The 6,000-nt window shown below is 52.5% G+C and overlaps 1 protein-coding gene across 1 annotated transcript in view; it reads right to left on the bottom strand.

The window, feature by feature from the left end:
- LOC310696862 (metabotropic glutamate receptor 6-like) overlaps window positions 1-4,341 on the bottom strand; it is a 44,765-nt gene extending 40,424 nt beyond the window's left edge. Inside the window, exon 1 of the mRNA XM_083482954.1 lies at window positions 4,240-4,341. The gene's annotated coding sequence lies outside the window, so the exon portion shown is untranslated. The remainder of the gene's footprint in view (window positions 1-4,239) is intronic.
- Between the last annotated feature and the right edge of the window lie 1,659 nt (window positions 4,342-6,000).

The raw sequence follows: 6,000 nt of genomic DNA on the forward strand, positions 1-6,000 counted from the left end.
GACTCACTGGTCAATCTGGTTCTGCCAGAGGGGTCCAGCTTGGCCATGTCCCCCAAACCACACCCGCCCATCAATCAACTGGTATCACTGGGTGGCTTCAGCTGATGGGCTTGCAGGACTGGGGTTCAATCCTGCTGGGTGCTGCTTCCCCAGTGGGGAGCACGCTGCCAAAGCAGACACCCCCAAGCCACCCCCTGCAGGTCAACTTTGACAGGTGGGCAGGATCGCCCACCTGTCTGTCACCTGACATGATCAAGATGTCAGATGATTGTCTGGCAGAGGCAGATGAAGATAAAATTGGACACTTTCCAGCCAGGCAAAAACCCTCAAGGAGTATGTGAATCAGGACTGGTATAGGATGAGGTCTGGGGAGACTTCCTAAAGCCAGGCATTCGTTTCCTGGGTCTGAGGCCTCCTCACCCCTGCATGAGGCATTGCCAGTTGTCCTCAGATTCAGCTCCTAAGAAGGGGCAGGATGCCAGAGCAGCAGCAGGAGAGGCTAACAGGAGCTGTAGGGGGCAAAGAACATCGCTTGGCAGGTTGAGGACAGAGCCTGGCTGTGACTAGCAAGTAAGGGACAGGGCTGCTGGACACCAAGGTAGAGTGAATAACAAAAGTGTTCAAGCTTCACAGGATACACCTGGCCCCTTTGGCTCTGAGCTGTCACCCTGAGATTTTCCTTCTTCCCCTGTAGGTCCTGGGAAGGAGGCCAAAACCCTAAAGCTTCAGAGAACCATTGCGGTGTGGTGGTTCAAGTGACAGACTAAGGCCTGGGAGAGCTGGGTTCAAATCTTCACTCCAGCTATGAAACTCATCAGGCTATCCTAAAACCCTAGAGCTGTAGAGGGTCATCCTTGGCCAATCACTCAACCCTACCTTACAGGATTGTTGTGAAGATAAAATGGGAGGTGGGAAAACCCTGTGTGCTACCCTTTGGAGGAAAGGCGGAACGTAAGTATACTAGCCTGAAAATTAGGCCCTGGTGTCGGAAGGAAGAGATCCAGCCCAGAACAAGGAGCAGCTGCTTTAGGGCAGAGCTGGGGAGCACGTGTCCCTCCAGAGCTTCCACTCTCCCTGACCATTGGCTCTGCTGACTAAGCCTGATGGAAACTGGAGCCCCACACTATCTGGAGGGCCACAGGTCCCCACCCCTGCTTTAAAGGCATTGCATTGCAGAGGGTTGGACTAGATGCCCCATGGGGTCCCGTCCAACTCTACAGTTCTATGATTTGATGTTGCTGATGGTCAGGAGATGGCACCATTACCCAAACATGCCCTTCTATCTATACTTCCAAAGAGCCTCCCTTGGTCTTCTCCACATGACAGCCAACAGGGCTGGCACAGTTGGGCAACGAAGAGGAATCTTTGACTTCTTTTAGCACGTTCTACCTTCTCATTTTTGCTTCACCTCATAGAGCTGCTAGCTCAGATCCCCAGGTGCACAGCTGCCCTGCAAAACTCACCCAGTTTTTAATCCCTGAACGGCAAGCCTGTAGACTTCACTCTAGCAAAGTCACCCACTCTGAGTGTGCTCTCCTGCACCACAGCAGCGGCAGCAGCGATTGACTGATCATGTGTTTATAGGAGTATCTCACAACTCTTCCTATAAGAACAGAATGAAACAATGGATGCCAGAGATTTGACCCAGAGGATCCCGTAAGAATTTCAAAAGCTGGGAGATCATGCACAGTTTGGACATGATCAGAAATCTTTAAGAGGAAGGGCTGTAGCCCTCCAAGTGTAGAATTCTGTTTTGGCATGCAGAACGTCCCAGGTTCGATTCCTGACAGCTCCAGGTAAAGGCTGGGACTTTTCCCTGCCTGGAACCCCGGAGAGCTTCTGTTGGGGCAGTTTTGAGTTGGATGGACCAATGGTCTGACTCAGGCAACTTCTGTGTGTTTTCTGTGTCATCGCAAGAGACCCTGCGGGTTGCTTCCCTTAGAGAGAGTGTGCTGCTTCATGGGCACTGCTAAAGACACCACCACCCCAAGCAGCCCCTTGGGTTACTTGGACTCCTGGGCTGGGCCTGGCTTCTGGGATTTTGGCTACCAAAGGGATTGCTCTTCCCACTTAGCTGCCCTGAACAGGCTGCTTCTCCATGTGCCCTGCTGGCCTCTTTGAAATGATGAGCTTTTCCCTTCCGTTTTGCTGCCTTGCACCAGATCCCTTGAACCAGGCAGCACCTCCTGCACCAGCCTTTACACCAGAATTCAGCATGGTGGCCCCTGGAGGCCACTGCAGAAGCTGCTCTTTGCCTCTTGGTTTGTTCACCTGCAAAATGGGAGCAATGATCACTCTCCCAACCAATTTGCTGGCTGAGTGACAGTGTGAGGTCTTTGTCTTTTTGTAGAGGAGGCACTGATCTCAGAGCTGATGCGGGCCCAGGGCCCAGCCTGCGCCCAACTTGGAAATATCCAAAATGGCACTTCCTTCTGCAGGAATTATCTTTGAGCACAGCCCACTGGGAAGTTCTCTTGCACAAAATTATCTGACATGAACAGGAGCTGCACAAGAGCACTACCATGTACAGTAGATTGTCTCCCGTGGAACAGATCTGTCCTTCTCCCACCCTGTGGTCCAGCGGCGTGTGGTCAGTGGACTAGGGGGACTAGGCTAGTCTCCTAAATGTTCCTGGTAAATTAGAGTATTAAAGTATTACAGCCTGGTGCCTCCTTCCCAAAGCCCGGGAAGCTTCTGCCCAGCTTAAGGGAGGGAAGCACGATGCTCACGCGCATCTCTGGCCCTAACTGTTCCCCTGTGAAAAATCGCACCGCTTGCCACTGCTGCGGTCTTTCATGCTTTCCCCCAATCCTCACCTCGTCCTTTGGGAAAGCCGCTTCTGCCCTGACCTGTAAGGCCCAAGAATAATAATCCTGCAGGTTTTGTTGTCCAAGTTAGCAAAAGCAAAGACCCATTTTCCTGCCATCTCTGTGCCTCTTTAACAGGGTAATTACCATATTTTTCGCTCTATAAGATGCACCAGACCATAAGATGCACCTAGTTTTTGGAGGAGGAAAACAAGAAAAAAATATATTCTGAATCTCAAAAGCCAGAACAAGAGGGATCGCTGCACAGTGAAAGCAGCAATCCCTCTTGCTGTTCTGGCTTCTGGGATAGCTGCGCAGCCTGCATTCGCTCCATAAGACGCACACACATTTCCCCTTACTTTTTAGGAGGGAAAAAGTGAGTCTTATAGAGGAAAAAATACGGTAATTGTAAAATGGGGTTGTGGTTAGTTGAAGGGAGGGTGGGGTGTTGTTGTTTTTTTGGTTCATACTTTTTGGGGGGGTCTGTTTCATATATTCTATGTTCATAGAAGGTATAGAATCACAGAATTGTAGAATTGGAAGGGACCCCAAGGGTCATCTAGTCCAACCCCCTGCAATGCTGGAATCTCAGCTAAAGCATCCATGGCAGATGACCATCCAACCTCTGCTTAAAAATCTCCAAGGAAGGAGACTTCACAACCTCCAGAGGGAGACTGTCAAGCACCTCTTACTGTCAGAAAGTCCCCCCCCCCCTGATGTTTAGTCGGAATTTCATTTCTTTGTAATTTGTTGCTTTGCACTAAGAACAAGAGTTGTGTCGAAGAAGGAACTCCCAACAGCCACGGCAGTTTCTTCTCCCCCCCCCCCCCCGCAAGCTGTTTCTACAACCCCTCACACCAAACAAACCTCACCTCTCATTGCAATTGTTTAAGGAAGGGAGGCAGGCGGTGTTGACTTGTTCCGAGGGCTCAGCCCCAGCCCAGCGTCCGGTTTAGAAAATAAAACAAACGAAAGTGCCTCTGAGCAGGTACAGAGTGCATTTCCTTCATCCCGAAGTGATTCAACGGGGGGTTTCAGATCAGAGAGGGCAGCAATTCCAATCGCATCTGAACCCGCCGCGCCTCTTTGTCGTGTAGAAATTAAACAGGCTTGGAGTCCTCTTTTGCATCTGGTGGGAACCGGCTATACATTATTATTAAGGCAGTATATATACCATTAAGTTGCGCTGAGAGTAGACCCATTGACACCAACGGACCTGAGGGAGTCACGTCCCTTGATCGCGACGGGTCCCTTCTGATCCGGGCTAACATTGGATGCAGCTCGCAGAAGGCAGCGGCGAGAGGAAAGCCCTCTGTCCATGCTCAGAGGCACTGCCTTTCTATTGATCGCGCCCCCTCTTTTGCACTGGGGATCCCCGGAGCTGAAGCGCCCCCCCCGCTCCTCTGCGCCCCCGCCGCCCTCTTCCTCCTACCTGACCCCGGGGTCCCCCGCCGGTGTCGCCTGCCCTCGGGGTCCCTGGCTCTCGCCGCCGTCTCCGCGCGGCATCTCGGGCTCCCCCGGGCTCGCCTGCGTCCCCAGGCGGCGGCGGGTGGCGCCTTGACGCCCCGTCTGCCCAGCCGCTGGGCGCCCGCTGGAATTAGAGATGGCAGCGAAGCGGCGGGCAGGGAAATCCGCTCGGAAAATCCTCGCGCTTTAATGCACCCGGCTTTGGAGAGGATTGGAGTGCAAATGGGAGGGGGGAACCCGGGACGGCGAATTCCGCCTCCCCCCCCCCCGCGCTCCCCATGCATTAAGTATGAGAGGGAGAGGGAGAGATCGGCTCCGTTCCTTCCATTCTAGCCTTTCCGAGTCCCCACCCCTCTCTTTCTCATCGCACACCCCTTTCCTGGTGTCTTTCTGCCTTTCTGCATCGCCTCTCCCGCTTTTCCTGCCTTTCTTTTTGCTGCGCAAGAGATGCTCTCAGGTAGGCAGGAGTGCGGGAGACAGGTGCGCCAGCGCGCATCCCCTGCTCTTTCCCAAGAACTTTGGGGCAGGCCCACACCTTCCGGGAATCACTCCAGTCTAGCAGAGCTTAACTCTGCACCCTCCCAAGCCAGCCAGCCGGAAGGGCCAGGGCATGAGTATCAAAAGTCACACAATATATAAGAAACAGTTCTTAATTGAGGAATGTTGCCCCCCACTCCAGCAACTGCCTCCAGTACATAATAAGGAAGTGTAATTTCAAGATGCTTGACTGGAATCTAGACAGTAGCTTGCTGGGAGGCTCAGTGTGGGCAGCAGGTCAGGCAGAGCAACACCCCTTGTAATCTGGTGAACTTGGTTTGATTCCTGCTCCTCCACATGCAGCTGCTGGGTGACCTTGGGCCAGTCACACTTCTCTGAAGTCTCTCAGCCCCACTCACCTCACAGAGTGTTTGTTGTGGGGGAGGAAGGGAAAGGAGAATGTTAGCCGCTTTGAGACTCCATAGGGTAGTGAAAGGTCCGTATAGTTAAAGCTACGGTTTTCCCAGTAGTGATGTATGGAAGTGAGAGCTGGACCATAAAGAAGGCTGATCGCCGAAGAATTGATGCTTTTGAATTATGGTGCTGGAGGAGACTCTTGAGAGTCCCATGGACTGCAAGAAGATCAAACCACTCCATTCTTAAGGAAATTAGCCCTGAGGGCTCACTGGAAGGACAGATCCAGAAGCTGAGGCTCCAAAATTTTGGCCACCTCATTAGAAGAGAAGACTCCCTGGAAAAGACCCTGATGCTGGGAAAGATGGAGGGCACAAGGAGAAGGAGACAACAGAGGACGAGATGGTTGGACAGTGTTCTTGAAGCTACAAACATGAGTTTGACCAAACTGCGGGAGGCAGTGGAAGACAGGCGTGCCTGGCGTTCTCTGGTCCATGGGGTCACTTAGTCGGACACGACTAAACAACTAAACAACAACAACAATTTCAAGATGCTTGACTGCAATCTAGACAGTAGCTTGCTCGGAGGCTCAGTGTGGGCAGCAGGTCAGGCAGAGCAACGTCCTTTGTGCCTTGTGCCTTGCAGCCTTACACAGCAGAGCGCACCCAGCTACTGAATACGGCTGGCAGGACCTAGGTGAAAACCAGAGAAGAGTGTGCTGGACAGCAGCTGCCAACACAGGTTTTGCATGACAGTTTCGAAGCAGGAGCATTTTTTCGGACAGTGGTCAACCAGAGCTTCCTCTAGGAAATCTGCAAGCAGGACATGGGGGCAG

The sequence above is a fragment of the Podarcis liolepis genome (genome assembly GCF_965112155.1).
Source record: "Podarcis liolepis genome assembly, chromosome: 17".
NCBI lineage: Eukaryota > Metazoa > Chordata > Lepidosauria > Squamata > Lacertidae > Podarcis > Podarcis liolepis.